Here is a 19,933-nt window from a genome sequence, read left to right as displayed (position 1 = left end):
ATTTTCACCTGTAAAATGTGAATAATAATAGCATTTATTTAACAGATTTTTACAGAATAAGTAAGTTAATATTGATGAAGTTCATGACACATGCAAACTTTGAACAAATATTAGGTATCTTCCACAAGTTCCTATTATTTTCTGGCACTCTGTTGGTAACTTTCCAGGAAATTTAGATTTGTAAAATAGCATTTCTACAATTTTCAAATATTTCAGCAGTTGGGAAGGCAGATCCATGTCTTCAGACATCTTGATCCATTTATCAAGAGAGGGACGGGCAGAGATCATTTAATCAAAAACTTCTATTTTTGTTTGTTTGTTTATTTTTGACAGATGAAGGAATAATCCCAGGGACATTCATGACTTGGTTAAAACTCACACAGTGAATCAGTGGAAGTACAACGTCCTGTAAGATCACATTTCCTCTGATGATCAGAGTAAATTTCTAAGTCCAGTATATTGTTTCATCAGTCAAAAATGATGAACTGAAGCAAAATTCATGAATTAAATTAAGGTGAGACAATCTCTGGACTGTGGGAGTTATGGTGATTGAGTTTTCACTGTATGGTGATTATAAAGAAAATCTTAAAAAATTTAGGTGTTTCTGGTTACAGAGTATATTGACATGCTGAAGACTCTCCCATGGTCTTCACTAGACAAAGGATTATAATATTTCTTGTGAAGGATTTTTCTGCATATAAGATATAGAAAATAAGAATTCCTCACACTTTAGGAGAAACCACTGAGTGACGATAAATTGAAACTTAACCTCAATCCGACACAAATTGAGAGTTCTGTGGAAAAGAGATCTGCCATGCACAAAAAGGTAAGGATTTGGCTCTAGTTAACTTTGAAAGACAAGAATCTACCTGTTTATATACACAACTTGGTTCTTCAAAGATGAAATAGAGTGGTACATAGATAAACATTAATGGGATGGGGTCACAGTTAAACTTTGAAATTTATTTCTCCATTTCCACTTAAAAAACAGATCCTAGAACTCTATATTAGAGACACTTATATTCTTTTTTTTTTTTTTTTTTTTTAGAGAATTATGTTTTTATTTGGTTTTTATTTGGTAGACTTACTGAGGACTTAAGCCTGGGATAAGCCTCTGAGGGACTGTTCCAAAGAGGTAAGAGAGGAGCCAGTATATATAGGAGTTTGTGCTGGGGAAAAACAAAAACAAACATACAACAAAAAATAACATGTAGTTGAACATTAAAAGATTACTGTTAATCACAGAAACAGACATCTCAGTTAATGATTATAGTGCTTTTCTATGTATCAGTTCAGTTCAGTCGTTCAGTTGTGTCCGACTCTTTGTGACCCAATGGATTGCAGCATACCAGGCTTCCCTGTCCATCACCAACTCCCAGAGCTTGCTCAAACTCATGTCCATCGAGTTGGTGATGCCATCAAACCATCTCATCCTCTGTTGTTCCCTTCTCTTCCTGCCTTCAATCTCTCCCAGCATCAGGGTCTTTTCAAATTAGTCAATTCTTCACATCAGGTGGCCAAAATATTGGAGCTTCAGCTTCAGCATCAATCCTTTCAATGAACACCCAGGACTGATTTCCTTTAGGATTGACTGGCTTGATCTCCTTGCTGTCTAAGGAACTCTCAAGAGTCTTCTCCAATACCACAGTTCAAAAGCAAATTCTTCAGTGCTCAGCTTTCTTTATAGTCCAACTCTCACATCCATACATGACTACTGCAAAAACCATAGCTTTGACTAGATGGACCTTTGTCAGTAAAGTAACCTCTCTGCTTTTTCATATGCTGTCTAGGTTGGTCATAGCTTTACTTCCAAGGATCAAGAATCTTTTAATTTCATGGCTCCAGTCACCATCTGCAGTGATTTTGGATCCCAGGAAGACATTTATATTCTTATGTATAAAGTTTAGCAGATACTTAATAAGTATTTATTCTATACATGGAAGTTTATGGAATACAGAAAGATGAAGAGGATTTAGATCAGCGGGCAAAGCGGTGTGCTTTGTAGTCCGAAGATTGCTGAAACTAACTCAATATATGACATTGGCAGCAGTTTCTCAGCTTCTCTAGTTTCATTTTCTCACTCTGTAAATTGAGGAGGTTGGATGACTAATGTTCATTTCAACTCTAACATGGTGGGAAAGTTACCGAGGAGTACACTGTAAAGAACAGTGCATTTCAAGCCAGGAATTCCATTTCTGATCTTCCAACTAAATTATTGTTTGACCTCAAATCAGTAACTTAACTTTTACCAGACTCTTTTCTTCTCAATTATAAAATGAAGTGTTGGACTATTTGATCTCTAAAGTTTCTTACAGGTGCAAAAATCTATGATTCAATTCCTGATCCTGTCCTCAAAAAGCATTCCATCCATTTAAGGAGACAAGATATGTACTTAAAAAGGTCAGTAGCAATATCAGCCAAAAATAGAACAGATGCCACTAGGCAATGTGTGCTGTAATGCCAAATAAATGGGGGCAAATGGTAAGTAATATAAATGTGGGACAGGAAGAAATCTTCCGAGGTTGGAACAGTAAGAAAATTGTTCATAGAAAAGTCAGTATAGCAGATTTTTAAAGGATAGATTAGGTGTACCACAGTCATCCAAGGAGCTGGGCATTACAGTGAGCAGAATGCTCAAGTGGAAAAGTATATTCTGAGACAGAAAAAAAGACCAAAATGCTGCCCAAAGGGGATTGGCAGTGTGGTTGAGCATTTTGGATGTTTTATTTAGGCATTTTTGAAAATGATGCTTTAGAAGAAATCATTTGAGTAAGGTATAGGTTGGATACTTCTTTTTTTTTTTTTTTTTAATTTAAAATTTTTATTGAATTATAGTTCATTTACAATATTAGTTTCAGGTATACAACATAGTGATTCAATATCTTTATAGATTATGCTCCATTTAAAGTTATTATAAGGCATTGGCTTTATTTCTTGTGCTATACAATATATCCTTGTACCATATTTATTTTATACATAGTAGTTTATTTTTCCCTTCTTAATTAAGCAATTACCATTTGAGTACCTATAAGAATCTGGATCATGCATGAAACTGGATCCAAAATGTGGAGATTATAACTTCATTTATAGGTATTATTGATGACACCTCTTCATGCATTATTTCTCCCAAATATTTAAAATTAATTTCTACCACAAAGATTATTCCATCTAAATGCCATTTCCAGGCAAATTCAGACCAATGCAAATTATAGATTATTTCCTGCTAAGAGAAGTCTATCTTTAGAAGCAAATTGCACTAGAAATTTAAATACAAATATTTGTTTGACAAGTAGAAGGTGATGTAACGTTGAGGTAGAAGGTTGTGACTTTAGAGTCAGTGGGCCAGAAGCTTTATATTACATGGGATTAAATAAAGCAGTGTTGTATAATGTTGGTAGAAAAGCAGTATTTGCAGCTGATTTCTTGAGAAAAAGTTCTCAAACACATCTGGGATGTGGGCAACACAGGATTGAATGCCTTATGTTGAAACATGATTATAGCTTCCACAGGTGCTGTTTAAGATAAAAGCATTTATTTTCACTCTCCTTGGATAATTTGTCTAATACATTTCTGGCTCCAAATCAAGTCCTTGATACAATATCCAATCTCAATCAGAGATATCAAAAGTTCCTCCACCCTGCCCCCCAGCCCTAGAGTATAAATTGAACTTTCAACCTTAGAAGCTGTCCACCCTATTAACAATGTATTCAAATTGCAAGCAAGTATTTAATGAACGTTGAGTTTCAGCAGCAGCATGAAACTGGGAGAGCCTTAGGAGTTGCTGAAATGAAAGGGCTTTTCTCTTAAATTCAAATATCAGAAGACTTGAACAGAACATGGTATCTCAGCCATCTGAGCTTTTTAAATGTGACATTGGCAAACATACAATGCTCAGCTCTGTGGTACCTGAATAATTGAGGCTTTGAAACATCAAAGTGTTGACACCTTCAAACGCTCAAGTAGCTTTATTTGAAAGATGCTTCTCACAAAAGAAGACTAACTCTGCCATTTGAGATCAATGCATTTCTCAGAGACAGTATCTCCACTTTATATTGAAGCAAACTTGTTTACCACATATTGACTAGCTGTGTCTCATGCACAGAAAGTATTTGATTAAATATATTTGTGATATTATAATACCCAAAAGAATTGTACGACTTGGTGGGGGGAGGGGGCATGATAACAACATAACTTAATTCCTAAGCATTGAATTTTCTTCCTATCTCATGTCATTTAAGAGGTCAGAATGAGGACTTGCAGATAATCAGGTTCACACTATCATACATGAAACAACTGTAAGAATAATAAAAAATCACAATTCCATTTATTCATTCTTTAAATGATATTTAGTGAACACATATTCTGGGCATTGTACTAGGGGCTATAAATAAAGAAACAGAATAAAGCAGGTGCTGTTTAAATTCAGTTTAGACAGTTAAGGGTTGTTGGGAAGTACACAGGATGTTGCTATGCATAGTGACATATTCTAAGAAGCTGATCAGGATATCTAATAGGCTTCCCAGAAGAAATAAAATTGAAGTTGCCATATAAAATATGAGAGGAAACTATATAATCAAAAAAGAAACATAGGTAATAGCCCAGTAAGAGTTAAAATCTTTTAAGTGTGTGGAGCAGATAGAGAAAGACATTGTGCCAAAAAAATATCAATATAGTTAGGTCCTCTGGTTCAAAGGGGATGAAGAGATGAGGCTGAAGTGGTAAGGAACAATGACAACATCAGTGTTAGGTAAGAATTTAGATATAGACAAGTAGGGGTGGCCTGGCTGAAAAGATTCAAGCTGATCTCTAAATCCCATCTCAGACAAGCCCCAGTGTGGCCCAAGAGAGTTCATGGATATGCTACAAAATAACCATGGAGACCTTTCCAAATCCAGCACATGAACCTTAGCCCCACAGTGGATACAAACTAATCACAGGGACTTCTCCAATTTTGACACATGTCCCTTGAAGCAGAGCTGTGTCCTCAAGTGACCTTAGGCAGCCAGGAGCCTATTAAAAGTTCATAGGAGAAGGCAATGGCACCCCACTCCAGTACTCTTGCCTGGAAAATCCCATGGATGGAGGAGCCTGGTAGGCTGCAGTCCATGGGGTTGCTTAAAAGTCGGACATGACTGAGCGACTTCACTTTCACTTTTCACTTTCATGCATTGGAGAAGGAAATGGCAACCCACTCCAGTGTTCTTGCCTGGAGAATCCCAGGGACGGGGGAGCCTGGTGGGCTGCCGTTTATGGGGTCGCACAGAGTCGGATAAGACTGAAGCGACTTAGCAGCAGCAGCAGCAAACATCCTATCAGTTCAGTTCAGTCACTCAGTTCAGTTCAGTTCAGTCACTCAGTCATGTCCGGCTCTTTGCAATCCCATGAACTGCAGCACGCCAGGCCTCCCTGTCCATCACCAACTCCCGGAATCTACTCAAACTCATGTCCATCAAGTCGGTGATGCCATCCAGCCATCTCATCCTCTGTCGTCCCCTTCTCCTCCTATCCCCAGTCCCTCCCAGCATCAGGGTCTTTTCCAATGAGTCAACTCTTCACATCAGATAGCCAAAGTACTGGAGTTTCAGCTTCAGCATCAGTCCTTCCAATGAACATTCAGGACTGATCTCCTTTAGGATGGACTGGTTGGATCTCCTTGCAGCCCAAGGGACTCTCAAGTGTCTTCTCCAACACCACAGTTCAAAAGCATCAATTCTTCGGCGCTCAGCTTTCTTCACAGTCCAACTCTCACATCCATACATGACCACTGGAAAAATCATAGCCTTGACTAGATGGACCTTTGTTGGCAAAACATACATATATTTGATTAGAACAGACACATGTTCAATAGAACCTGTTGTTATGGAACTTACAAGTGTCAATCAAAATGTCAGTACACCTCCATCTAGATGAATATGTAGACTTCCTGTCTTGAAAAACTCCATACCTCATCATTCCAGAACTAGTGCCTCTCTTGGCTTGGTCTACCTCTCTCTTGAGATGTTCTTTCTGGTTCTTTTTCTTTTTGTTTTCCCAATAACTTCTTTTTGCAATGGTAATACCTCAGATTCTTCTTCGTGTCTTTACCGAGAACCAAGGCACACAAGAAAGGGTCCTCTTTGAATCTCCCTATCTGGTAACAGTCAGGAGTGGTTTTTCACTTCATGATTAGTCTAAACACTGAGCCCATTACAGGTGTTTAATCACAGAAGGGATAGGACCACAATTACATCGTGCACTCATATCTATGTAGAGAAAAGAATAGAAATGAGTCAAGACTGGAAGAATGGACACAAGTTGAGAGTCTCTTCCAGTAAACACTCTGGACAAAAAATTAGGAGCTGTTAGACAAGAATAACAGTAAGCTAGTGGTGGGAATGGAATTGGGGAGCTATATATTTACTGAATAATTATGATATTTACTAAAATACAAAACATAAAAGGAGGGGACATTTTGTGGGGAAGGAAGATGAGTTTAATTTGGGGTCATGTGGATCACAACAAATTGTGGAAAATTCTTAAAGATGGGGATACCAGACTAATTTACCTGTCTCCTGAAAAATCTGTATGTGGATCAAGAAGCAGCAGTTAGAACCAGACATGGAAAAACTGACTGGTTCCAAATTGGGAGAGGAGTACATCAAGACTGTATATTGCCACCCTGCTTATTTAACATCTATGCAGAGTAAGTACCTCATGAGAAATACTGGGCTGCATAGCTTACAAGCTGGAATCAAGATTGCCGGGAGAAATATCAATAACCTCAGATATCCAGATGACACCACCCTAATGGCAGAAGGCTCATCAGAGCCTCTTGATGAGGGTGAAAGATGAAAGTGAAAAAGCTGTTTAAAACTCAACATTCAAAACATTAAGATCATGGCTTCCAGTCCCAAAAGTTCATAGCAACACAAGGGGAAAAAGTGGAAGTAGTGACAGATTTTTTTATCTTGGGCTCTGAAATCACTGTGAAAAGTGACTGCAGCCTTGAAATTAAAAGACATTTGCCCCTTGGAAGGGAAGCTCTGACAAACTTAGACAGTATATTAAAAGGCAGAACCATCACTTTGCCAACAAAAGTCTTTGTAGTCAAATCTGTGTTTTTTCCAGTAGTCATGTACACATGTAAGGTAGAGCATAAAGATGACTGAGCACTAAAGAAATGATGCTTTAGAACTGTAGTGCTGGAAAAAAAAAAAAAAAAAAAAAAAAAAAAACTCTTGAGAGTCCCTTGGACTACAAGGCGACCAAAAAGTCAATCCTAAAGGAAATTTAGGATTTCCTTGAGAATAACCCTCAATATTCATTGGAAGGACTGAGGCTGAAGCTGAAGCTCCAATACTTTGACCACCTGAAGCAAAAAGATAAATCATTAGAAAAGACCTCTGTGCTAGGAGGGCAGGAAGAGAAGGGGATGGCAGAGGATGAGATGACTAGATGGCATCATCAACTCAATGGGCATGAGTTTGAGCAAACTCTGGAAGACAGTGAAGGACAGGGAACCCTGACATGCTGCAATCGATGGGGATTCAGTCACAAAGTCAGTCACTAAGTCAGACAAGACTTAGTGACTGATCAACAACAACAATGGTGATAATGGTGGTAAATCTGAATCTGCAGCATGTGTCCTACCTAGCATGTATCTAGCATTTGTCTAGTCAGTAGGTGTTACTGTAATCCATAGAAGATAGAAAGGGACAAGATTTCAAATCCTGAAAAATTTTAAAAGTAGCTTCTGTGGAAAACTATATGAGGCTTCAGAAAAGGCCAATTTTCATTCCAATCCCAAAGAAAGGCAATCTCAAATAATGTTCAAACTATCACACAGTTGCACTCACAAGTTAGTAAAATAATGCTCAAAATTCTCCAACCTAAGTTTCAACAGTATGTGCACTGAGAACTTCCAGATGTTCAAGCTGAATTTAGAAAAGGCAGAGGAACCAGAGTTCAAATTGCCAGGATCTGCTGGATCATTGAAAAAGCAAGAGAATTCCAGAAAAAGCATATACCTCTGCTTCACTGACTACACCAAAGCCTTTGACTATGTGAATCACAACAAACTGGAAAATTCTCAAAGAGATGGAAATACCAGACCACCTTACCTGCATCCTGAGAAATCTGTATGCAGGTCAAGAAGCAACAGTTAGAATGGGACATGGAATAACAGACTGGTTCAAAATTGGGAAAGAAGTACATCAAGGCTGTATATTGTCACCCTGCTTATTTAAATTATATGCAAAGCACATCATGCAAAATCCCATGCTGGATATAGCACAAGCTGGAATCAAGATTGCTGGGAGAAATATCAATAACCTCAGATATGCAGATGATACCACCCTTATGACAGACAAAAAGAGGAACTAAAGAGCCTCTTGATGAAAGTGAAAGAGGAGAGTGGAAAACTGGCTTAAAACTCAACATTCAGAAAACTAAGATCATGGCATCTGGTTCCGTCACTTCATGGCAAACAGATGGGGAAACAATGGAAACAGTGACAGACTATTTTTGTGAGCTGCAAAATCACTGCAGATGGTGACGGGAGCCATGAAATTAAGACACTTGGTCCTTGGAAGAAAAGCTATGACAGTCCTAGATAGCATATTGAAAAACAGAGACATTACTTTGCCAACAAATGTCTGTTTGGTCAAAGCTTTGGTCTTTCCTGTAGTCATGTAAAGATGTGAGAATTAGACCATAAAGAAAACTGAGTGCTGAAGAATTGATGCTTTTGAACTGTGGTGTTGGAGAAAACTCTTGAGGGTTCCTTGGACTGCAAGGAGATCAAAGGAGTCAATCCTAAAGGAAATCAGTCCTGAATATTTGTTGGAAGGAATGTTATTGAAACTGAAGTTTCATTACTTCAGCCACCTGATGTAAAGAGCTAATTCATTAGAAAAGACACTGATGCTGAGAAAGATTGAAGGCAGGAGAAGGGGATGACAGAGGATGAGATGGTTGTATGGTATCACCCACTCTATGGACATGAGTTTGAGCACACTCCATGAGTTGGTGATGGACAGGGAAGCCTGGTGTGCTGAAATCCATGGGATCACAAAGAGTCAAACACAAGTGAGTGGCTGAACTGAACTGAACAGAAAGATGGAGAAATAATGCCACAATCTGATTAATAATAATTCAATAAAATCCTCTGTGGGTATTTGTTAACAAGAATAGTCTGGGCAGAAGGAGAGAATGAGCTGCAATGTCCAAATTTGAAACCAAATGCCTGAGAATGAAGTGCAATTTAATGGAGATATGAGGCCAGTAGCTTGCAGATGAGTTCTGTTACTAGCAGTTGAGTGTTACTAAAAAAAACTATTTTTCATACATTCAGTTCAAATGTCCATAAAATGCCAAGTTTATATAAATGAACTCCAAAATAACCTTCAGCTTTAAAACTGTTTTAGTGTAGAACAAAGACAAGACATTTCAATAGTTTTTAAGGTTTATTCTAAGAAACTGTGCTATTTAAGTAACATTAGTTAATTAGTCAAATTCAATTTCTGGGAGAAAAAAAATATTTCTGGGGACTAATTTGCAAATTGTACTTTATAAGAAAATGAAAGTTATGCATCATAATGTGTTTCCCTTTTTTACTTTAATTTATAAGAAACTGAAATTAGATTAGATCTTAGAAATTTTATAGCAAAATGAAGCTCCCAATGACAGTAACAGTGACTTCTCAACAGCTTTTTTTTGCTTCTCAAGATAACATATTACATTAGAAGTGTATATACTTTTCATTCTCTAGATTGTCTAGCTTTACAGTACCTCAATGTTTATGGAAAATGCATAAATATAAATAAATGAATAGTGTTTAATAGTTTATTATATTAAAGGAATGAATTAAAAATGTCACATCACTAGCAGTGCTTTCTACACCTTTTTAAATTTTACTGTTTTTCATTGAGATGAATTCTTTAATGTACGAATAAAGTTCTGTTTTTATAAAAGATCTTATATCCACTCTAATACAAACTATCTTCAAAACACTGTGAACTTTCAAATCAAAGCTCTAAATCTCCAGTGCTGTGAATCACTTGATGGTAACTTCTGAGAAGCACAGCACTTCAAAGTAAAAGATAAACAATTTTTGGATGTGTATTTTGTAAATCTAAGCCACTTTGATGATGGGAAAATGTAATATTTGCTAAAACTCTAGGTCCTGGCAAGCAGCCTATTCCCCCATTCTGCATCACTCCCCACTCTGTAGCTTTATTAGGTTGTTTTTGTTAAGGATTGAAATTAGCATGTTCGAAAAGTACTGGTAGACTCTGTTGCCAGTTATTGTGTTAGACTTGTTTATATTTTCCTTAGTTTTTTGAAAACTTGGCTTGCAAACTTCATAAAAATATTTTCCTATTTAGGTGGAAATACTTCTCACTTAGAAGCTAAATGGGGGCTTCCCAGGTGCCACAATGGTAAAGAATCTGCCTGCCAAAGCAGGAGATGCAGAAATGGGGATTTGATTCCTGGGTCGGGAAGATCCCTTGGAGTAGGAAATGGTAACCCACTCCAGTATTCTTACCTGGAAAATCCCATGGATAGAGCAGCCTGGCAGGCTACAGTCCATGGGGTCAAAAAGAGTTGGACACTGAGCATACATGCACGCACATACGCACACAAAAGCTTAATTGAAGTGAAAGTGGTTACTGTCATTGACATATATCACTGACTTGGAGAAATTCCATACCAAGACTATTATTTTGATGGGATACATTTTTATTTAATTACTAACTAATTTCAGAATTTTCAGTCACTGCAGTCATTCAGTCATGTCCAACTCTTTGTAACCCCATGGACTACAGCATGCCAGGCTTCCCTGTCCATCACCAACTCCCAGAGCTTACTCAAACTCATGTCCATCAAGTTGTTGATGCCGCCCAACCATCTCATCCTCTGTCGTCCCCTTCTCCTGCCTTCAATCTTTCCCAGCATCAGTGTTTTTTCCAATGAGTCAGTTATTCTCATCAGGTGGCCAAAGTAATGGAACTTCAGCTTCATCATCAGTCCTTCCAATGAATATTAAGGAATGATTTCCTTTAGGATTCACTGGTTTGATCTCCTTGCAGTTCAAGGGACTCTCAAGAGTCTTCTCCAGCACCACAGTTCAAAAGCATCAATTCTTTGGTGCTCAGCTTTCTTTATAGACCAACTCTTACATCCATACATGACTACTAGAAAAACCATAGCTTTGACTAAATGAGCCTTTATTGACAAAGTAATGTCTCTGCTTTTTAATATGCTGTCTAGATTGGTCATAGCTTTTCTTCCAAGAAGCAAGTGGCTTTTAATTTCATGGCTGCAGTCACAATCTGCAGTGATTGTGGAGCCAAAGAAAATCAAGTCTCTCACTGTTTCCATTTCCAATTCAGAATTTTAGGTGAAGTTATTATTAATACAATGACATGTATCTGAACTATATTTATGAACATTTAATATTTTCATCATCTTAAATGCATAAATTACTTTAAAGGTAGCTTTCTCATAAAATATTATTTCCATGAAATTTTTAATTAAATATATTTTCATCTAAATGATATGTGTACACATATATAGGCAATTGAATTTATTCAACACCTAATGATTGGTCTTATTAGATACGATACAGGAGCCAAAGTCCTAACACTAAAGGAGGCTTAAGAGGAAAAGAACATGGCCATGCCAGAGACAAGATCAGATTAAGCTCACCATTTCACACATTTAACATGGCTTTTTAAATGGCAAAGTTAGAATTGAGCTTATACAATTTCCACAGTAAGACAGAAGCACTGGAATCAGAAGATTCTTCTCCAGTCTCTAAAGAGAATAAGGGAAGCATCAATCTAGAATTTTTAACTTAAGTCAAATGTGTAAAACAACTCACAAGTAGTGAACTTGATATTAAAATATCAGGTGGCGATTAATAAGATTTTAGAAATCAATAAAACTGGTTGATTAATCAAATCAATCAAAAGTGTTGCTCTGAAATCGCCCAGATGGCTTATCTAACCTACAACATGTTCTCATCTGCTAAATTTCAATTTCCCCTACCAAAAGGCAAACCACCTAGAATACATTAAAATTCAAATTGCTGCACAATCTGGAAATGAATGATTGGAAATGCCTAGATCTATGGGATTTCTCTCTCCAAATATAAGAGTGCCAGGCAAAATATAACATTTTTTTTCAACTGTTACTTCAAGAACATTCACTGGATTTTCATGTTTCTCAGATTTAAGGGAGATTTAAGATAAAGGAACTGAAGGTGCTAGTTTTCAACACCATTGATATTATTGATTAGCTGATAGTAAGTTCCAAGGCATTATTTTCATTCTGCAAAATAAGCATAAAAATACTACAAACAATTAATTGCCTGCTTTTCATATCATGCTTTTCAATGCCCTATCAGCCTTTTATTAATATTAATGAGAAGAATTAGCACAGAAGATCAGGGAGCCACGATAGCACCAAGAACCTACGAGGACCCTACGGCTCTCATGCTTTATTATTTTTTAATCAAAGTAGCTGACTTGAAGGCACAAAATTAAAGAACTGAGCTTTTTATGATTCCACAATAATTCAAATTAAAATGATCTATACTTGCATAATTCCCGTGAACCATTTTGTGCTTGTTAAAAACAGTTAAAAATTGCATAAATTCATGATTTAAGAGCTGTGGTTTTCCTTTCTTAATGAACAGTCCACTTTATGTGCTTCTCACAGCTCACACATGTGGACATAATAAAGCAAAAGAGGGCAGGCAGAGTGACCAAGAGAGATTTACACTGAGTAAAAGAGAAATGCTCATTTGTTACTTCTAGGCTTACTAGAAGTTCTTGGCATTTACACAGTTCCATTGAATGTCCTTGAAAAATATGTGCAAAAGAAAAGTGCTGGGAAAGCCCATTTTTTGGATAGTAATACAGAGCTATAAAATTGATGATAATGGTTTTGAATCTATTCAATCTGGAAACTTAAGACTCAATTGAGGTGTTTAAGTGCATCTATGAAACTTATTTTCCTTTTGACAACTAAAAATTAAAGTCTATAAAGAATCTGTATGTCGCTTCAAATATTGAGACTTTCATTAAATTTTGTGTTGAAATTTTCATACTATCAGACTATACAGAAGTTTTAAAACCACTGATATCCATTAGACACATTATAACTGGAAAGCAAGACAATAAATGACTTTTCAAAATCATCATAATGATGTGGATATGAACACAATAAAAATTATATATTAATTTTAAGATGACCTAGATCCAAACTCAATTAACAGAATTCAGAATTCTAAAACATTCATAAGCAAAACCTCTTTTACATCACAAATGGCAAAAATGACAAATTTCAAGGCGATAGAATTCCCATGTTGGTAAAAAGGTGGGAGTCAATTCTGAGTTTAGGAAGTTCCTGTATGTTCAGAGAAGGCAAGGAGACCTGAATCAGAGGAAGGGTGTTCAGAACAGGCTGTGTTAGAAGTGTTTGGAGGTGAGTATCAGAGCAATATTACAAAATATTGCCCTGAGAAGTATTTCTCAAACTGTGATCTGGGATTACCTTTATCAATGTCAACCCAAGAACTTATTTAAAGTAAGTTCACAGTTGAAAATTTTAATCTGTATTCTTGGATTCCCACCTCACAACTATGAACTGTGTACAAACTCCAGAAGTGATGTCCTTGCACTTTCTAAATGGTAGTTCTGCTGTGGGACATCAGGACAATGGTGTTCACTTTTTTTTTTTAATAGTAGATTTTTTTTCTTATTTGTCTTAATCATAAGAGGACTCATCTATATGAAAAAGGAAAAGACAACTGCTCTGCAGTGAAAGGATTGATCCCCCTCAATTTTGATACAAACAGCTGTGTCAGCCCAAACCTAAGTCACTTCCCAGGAGTCCTAATCATCTTCCACTTCAAGGATTAGTTTTCTCCTCCTCTTAAAATCCTTTCAGTCCTCTCTATCTTACAGCATAGGTCCTTAGAGAATATAACTGATTAATCTTAACTTGGTTAAATTATTTTTGTATCATTATTTGTACCAGCAACGTCATTAAAAATATTCTTTGCTGAAAGTTCAGAAAGTGGACACTATATTGTCAAGGAGGTTTGTCATCCAGCTTACTCTCTAGACATCTCCAAGTATAACTTACATTCTCTGCTTGAATTCCTTCTCTGCCTTTCGCCAAAATTGCATCTGCTTTGCCAGAAGTGTAGTTCTTGTTGAGTTCTCCATAAAATAAAATTAAAAAAAAAAAGAAACTTTATTTTGGTGTTTTACATTTATTGAGAAAAGTTAAGGATACCTATAATATACTATCCTGTAAGATAAAAGCTTGCAGTTAATATAATTCAACTGAGAATATTCCTCATTCTAACTTGAGTCTACCTAGTCTTTTTCAAACAACATTCTCCAGAGATTTATGATTCCTTGTCTTTTTCTAGTTGTTCTCAGCCACTTTCTGATTTAGATTGCTCTTCTTTCTACTGTGCGGTTTGAGAAGTGAGATGTACTTTGTCTAATTCTTTGCACTTTGTCCACTAAAATTAACTTAAACTTTAAGTAGACGAAAACAAGTTTTTCAGTACTAACAGGAAGAACATCTTTGCAAATAGATGTAATTGTTCATAACAATGGTTGTGAATGACACACAGACCAAGGGAAGCTACTGGGAATGAAGAGTAGATAGTTATCTGCCCAGAAACAGAAGGAGTTTGTATCTGTACAAGCTCAGCACTGTGCCATGTACACGGCATATGCTCAACAAGCTTCACCCACTGTTATTATTTCCCTTTATTTTCACAGATGCTTTCACAAGTGGCCTCCGTATTCTGAGTAACCAATGCGTTTCATTCCCCATAAAACCTGTGAGCTAATGACCATCAACTGCAGAACTGCTGTGACCAGTTGGTTTATCTCTCATATTATCAGCCTTTCTGATTCCCCCAGCTGAGTTTTATATTAACAAAGATTACTTTGTGATGATCTAAAAAAGGATTAATGTCATCCATAATTTACCAATTTATTTATATGTTTGAAAAGAAAACTCTAACTGGAACCTTTAGAAAGTGAAAGTCCCTCAGTCATTTTCAACTCCTTACGATCCCATGGACTATATTCTCCAGGCCAGAATACTGAAGTGCATAGCCTTTCCCTTCTCCAGGGGATCTTCCTAACCCAGGGATCAAACTCAGGTCTCCCACATTGCAGGAGCATTCTTTACCAGCTGAGTCACAAGGGAAGCCTAAGGATACAGAAGTAGGTAGCCTATCCCTTCTCCAGCAAATCTTCCTGATCCACGAATTGAACCAGGGTCTCCTGCATTGCAGGCAGATTCTTTACCAACTGAGTTACCAGGGAAGCCTGGAATCTTTAGAATAACTGGATCAAATTTTGAGACTAAAAATTTTTTATAAGTTGGAGTAACATTCCAAAATGTTTTAAAGATAAATTTAAGATAGATTTCCAGCTATTATTATCTTTCATAATTAAGTGATGAAAAATCATAGTGAGACAAATTACACTCTGTTATCACCATGAGGACACTTAAACTTGGACTGACATACAACAAAGAAGGGAAGTAAGTGAGATGAGACTAGAAACCATACAGCTTGCTTCACAGTAGTATGCAGGGCTCACCATGAGCTTGCAAAACCCCACTGTAAGAAATAGAAAAATAACTTGATTTTAATTTTTCTCAAAGTCATCATCATTGTTCTTACTGTTCTGAGAGACCTTTTAAAAGTCATTTTTCAACATTCAGTGTCCTAATAAGTGGTCACATTGCAGAATAAAGGATTAAAAAAAAAGTTTCCCTGTTACTTTTATTTTTTAAAAAAAACTAGGAAAGCATTGTGTTGTGTTGTACTGTGTTATGCTGTATTGAATTACATACAATGTACTGCATGCAATACATTGCACTGTATTGTATTATAGTTGTATTTACCATATCCTCTTAGATTTTCTCACTCAGGATTTGTATCTAGAGATAAAAGCTAAACCATGCCTTAAGACTAAACCAGAAATATAAATATACATGGCCCCTTCCCTCTAGAACACGTTAAATGAATTGGCGGACTGAAAGAACTGCCAGCCAATCTGTTGTGCAAGATTTTAGGTGTAATCATTATTATGTTTCAAATTTGAAATCATCGGTCTATTAGTCAGGAGTGGAAAATTGTGATGGGTGTGCATGGCCCTTCTCCTGAACAGTTCAGTTCAGTTGCTCAGTCATGTCCGACTCTTTGCGACCCCATGAATCGCAGCACGCCAGGCCTCCCTGTCCATCACCAACTCCTGGAGTTCACTCAGACTCATATCTATTGAGTCAGTGATGCCATCCAGCCATCTCATCCTCTGTCGTCCCCTCTTCCTCCTGCCCCCAATCCCTCCCAGCATCAGAGTCTTTTCCAATGAGTCAACTCTGCCCATGAGGTAGCCAAAGTACTGGAGTTTCAGCTTTAGCATCATTCCTTCCAAAGAAATCCCAGGGCTGATCGCCTTCAGAATGGACTGGTTGGATCTCCTTTCAGTCCAAGGGACTCTCAAGAGTCTTCTCCAACCCCACAGTTCAAAAGCATCAATTCTTCGATGCTCAGCCTTCTTCACAGTCCAACTCTCACATCCATACATGACCACAGGAAAAACCATAGCCTGGACTAGATGGACATTTGTTGGCAAAGTAATGTCTCTGCTTTTGAATATGCTATCTAGGTTGGATATAACTTTCCTTCCAAGGAGTAAGCGTCGTTTAATTTCATGGCTGCAGTCACCATCTGCAGTGATTTTGGAGCCCAAAAAAATAAAGTCTGACACTGTTTCCACTGTTTCCCCATCTATTTCCCATGAAGTGATGAGAGGCTGGCATATTCCCACCCACTTTCAAGATGCTAGGTAATACACAAACACCAAGGAGTTACCCCAACGAGGCCAGCTTCCTAATGCATCTGAGTACTGACAATACAAATAAACTTCATGATAAACACTCAGGGTCTAGTTTAATTTTTCAAACTGTATTTTGCATTTTGATGATGAGAAAAAAACAGAACAGAGGGTGAAGCAGGGAGAGCAGTGGTGGTGTGCATGCTACATTTTTCATCTTAAATAGCATGATTTACTATAGCCATTTCTGGAGTAACAAATCCAGCTGAAATTCATGCTTGGAATGCCTTAAAGGGATGCAAAGGCAAGTTGATTTTTCATCTTAAAAAGCTATTCTGGTTAATTTGGTCTTGAAAGGGGATACAGGAAAGGTAGGAAATCAGGTATGGATAAAATACACTCATCTCTCTATTTGAAGTTACAGACTCAAATCTTACTGTATATTTAAGGCATGCGAGTTTCTTGAAATATTCTTACTTGGTGGTATAGCTTTTTTCTTTTGCTCACTATATACAGTGAGCACTTGTTACATAACAAGTTATACTCTAGGAAACACTGCACCAAAATCAGAATCACACTTGTACCTTCTTCACAGGTGACGATGATAATCATGATAATTAAAATAACACAGTAAACAACATGCAAGTAAAAGAACCCTAAAATTCTAAAATCTTGAGATTCACCATGAACATTTCCATAACCATCCTTTTACAAAACCTCATAACCCCATAAATGTGATTATATATATATATGGTGTGTGTGTGTGTGTTCATGTGCTGAGATGCTCAGTCATGTTCTGACTCTGCAGCACCATTATAGCCTGCCAGGCTCCTCTGTTTATGGGAATTCTCCAGGCAAGAATACTGGAGTGGGTTTCCATGATCTCCTTCAGGGCATCTTCCCAACCCAGGGATCAAACCCAGGTCTCCCACATTGCAGGTAGATTCTTTACCATCTGAGCCACCAGGGTGTCTATATTGCTATTTAGTCCCTAAGTCGTGTCTGGCTCTTTGCCACCCCATGGACTGTAGATGGATCTTTAATTTTGGCTGTGCCAGGTCTCCACTGAGGTGTGCAAGCTTGCTCTCGTTGTGGACTTCTCTAGCTGCAGCATGCGTGCTCTCTAGTTGTGGCATACAGCCTCTAGAGTGCATGGGCTCAGTGGTTGTGGTGCGCTGACTTAGTTGCCCTGTGGCACATGAGGTCTTAGTTCCTCGACCTGAGATTGAACTCACATCCCAGACATTGGAAGGCAGATTTGTAACCACTGAACCACCAAGGAAGTCCCTCACAAATGGAATGATATTATACACATTAGGATTATATGGAGTACTTGACTTTTTTATTTGTTTGTTTGTTTTGCTTTGCTTACCTTCATGGTCATTATCTTCATTGGCAAAGTCATTATTTTTTACTAACACACATTCATATAACTTTATATGTGAATTTATGTATGAAGATTGATTAACATGCATACATATACAGAATTTTTTTGTCATTGTTTTTTCTGTTAAAATGGAATCTCCTACTTGCATATTTCTTTTTTCAGTAACAAAAGGTAAAAGTTTCCCTCAAGGCAATGGTTTCAACTTTCATACATTTATTTAAAATACTGAATAGTATTTCATGGCAAGGATTTGCCACAATTTTCTTAGTCTTTTATTTTGCAGACATTTACTTTATTGTCAATATTTTGTCATATATGGACTTTTTTTTATTTTTACGGCACAGATTTCCAGGAGATATTCAGTTGAAGAGCACCTATAAATTAATTTTAAGAAAAATTGCAAAATTGTATTGCCTATCTTGGTTTTCTTTGTAACAGTTATCATCATCTTATATCCTCTATCCTTATTTCCTGTTTCTCTCCCTAGAAGAAGTAATGCTGTGAGAACTAAGGATATACCTTTCATTCATTTGCTATATTTTTAGAGCTTGGCACATATCAAGTGTGCAATTAATGTTTGTTTAATAAATAAATTATTATTTCAGAATTGCTAATACCATTGTTTGTTGTTTGTTTGGTCACTCAGTTGTGTCCAAGTCTTTTGAGACCTCATGGACTATAGCCTGCCAGGCTTTTCTGTCCATGGGATTTCCCAGGCAAGAACACTGGAGTGAGTTGCTATTGATAATTAAATATTAAATCATTTGTGTTCCTGATATAATGGAAATGAAAGAGTTCTTCCATTTAAAAGAATGTTTATATGATAAAAACTATTCATAAAAACTAACATTCTTTTATTTTTCCTCTTTGCTTAGGGTTTTGCTGTTTTTTTTAATGAAGAATGACTGTTACACGTCATGAAATTACTTTTTAGCATTTACTATTTAATTATGTTTTTACTCCTTGAATTCACTTACATATTGCATACACTGATTGAATCATCCTTGTGGTTCTGAAATAAATAGCACTGAGGTACAGTATTTTTATATACAACTACATTATATTTTGTTAACAATTTATAAAGAATAATTCCCTCTATATTTGTAATTAATATTGCTCTGTAGGGTTTTATTTGTTTATGGGTTTTATTTTTGTTGTATTTTTGGGCTAAAATTGTAGTCTTGATAAAATGACTTGATAAGATATTCTATAAAGATTTTAAATATTGCTGGAATTGTATTTTTATTAAAACTTAGAATTTACACTGAAGCCACCTGGCCTTTGACTGTTTTAATGGCAGGCTTTAAATCAATATCAGAGTCTCTTCTAAGGTAATCATTGTGTAAGATATCTATTTTTTTAAAGTTAATTTTGCTTTTTTTTTTTTTTTTTTTGTATTTCTAGAAAACTGTTTACCTTTTCTAGTTTTCAAAGTTATTTCCTAGAATTGAGTGTATCCTATTTTATAACTTTGGCTTTTTGGATTTTTATATTCCAAATTGTACTAGGTCTGACATTTTTGTTTTTCTCTTTTTTCTCCAAAGTAGGCTAGGAAGGGTTTATTTGCTGAATTGTTCTTTTCAAAGCCATACATTTTAAATTCACATACACACACATACACATACATGTGTGTGTGTATGTATGTCTGCTAAAAATCAGTTTCTTTAGCCTAACCTGTGTTTTG

At 36.6% G+C, this 19,933-nt stretch overlaps 1 long non-coding RNA gene across 1 annotated transcript in view; it reads left to right on the top strand.

Moving 5' to 3' along the window:
* Positions 1–384: 384 nt before the first annotated feature.
* LOC129636292 (uncharacterized) overlaps positions 385–19,933 on the top strand; it is a 34,679-nt gene continuing 15,130 nt past the window's right edge. Inside the window, exons 1-3 of the long non-coding RNA XR_008706855.1 lie at positions 385–514; positions 615–826; positions 2,316–2,400. This is a non-coding gene — a long non-coding RNA (uncharacterized LOC129636292). The remainder of the gene's footprint in view (positions 515–614; positions 827–2,315; positions 2,401–19,933) is intronic.

This window comes from Bubalus kerabau, chromosome 21, assembly GCF_029407905.1.
Source record: "Bubalus kerabau isolate K-KA32 ecotype Philippines breed swamp buffalo chromosome 21, PCC_UOA_SB_1v2, whole genome shotgun sequence".
NCBI classification, from domain to species: domain Eukaryota; kingdom Metazoa; phylum Chordata; class Mammalia; order Artiodactyla; family Bovidae; genus Bubalus; species Bubalus kerabau.
The sequence above is the reverse complement of the archived record's forward strand: the minus strand, read 5'-3'. Positions and strand labels throughout refer to the sequence as shown.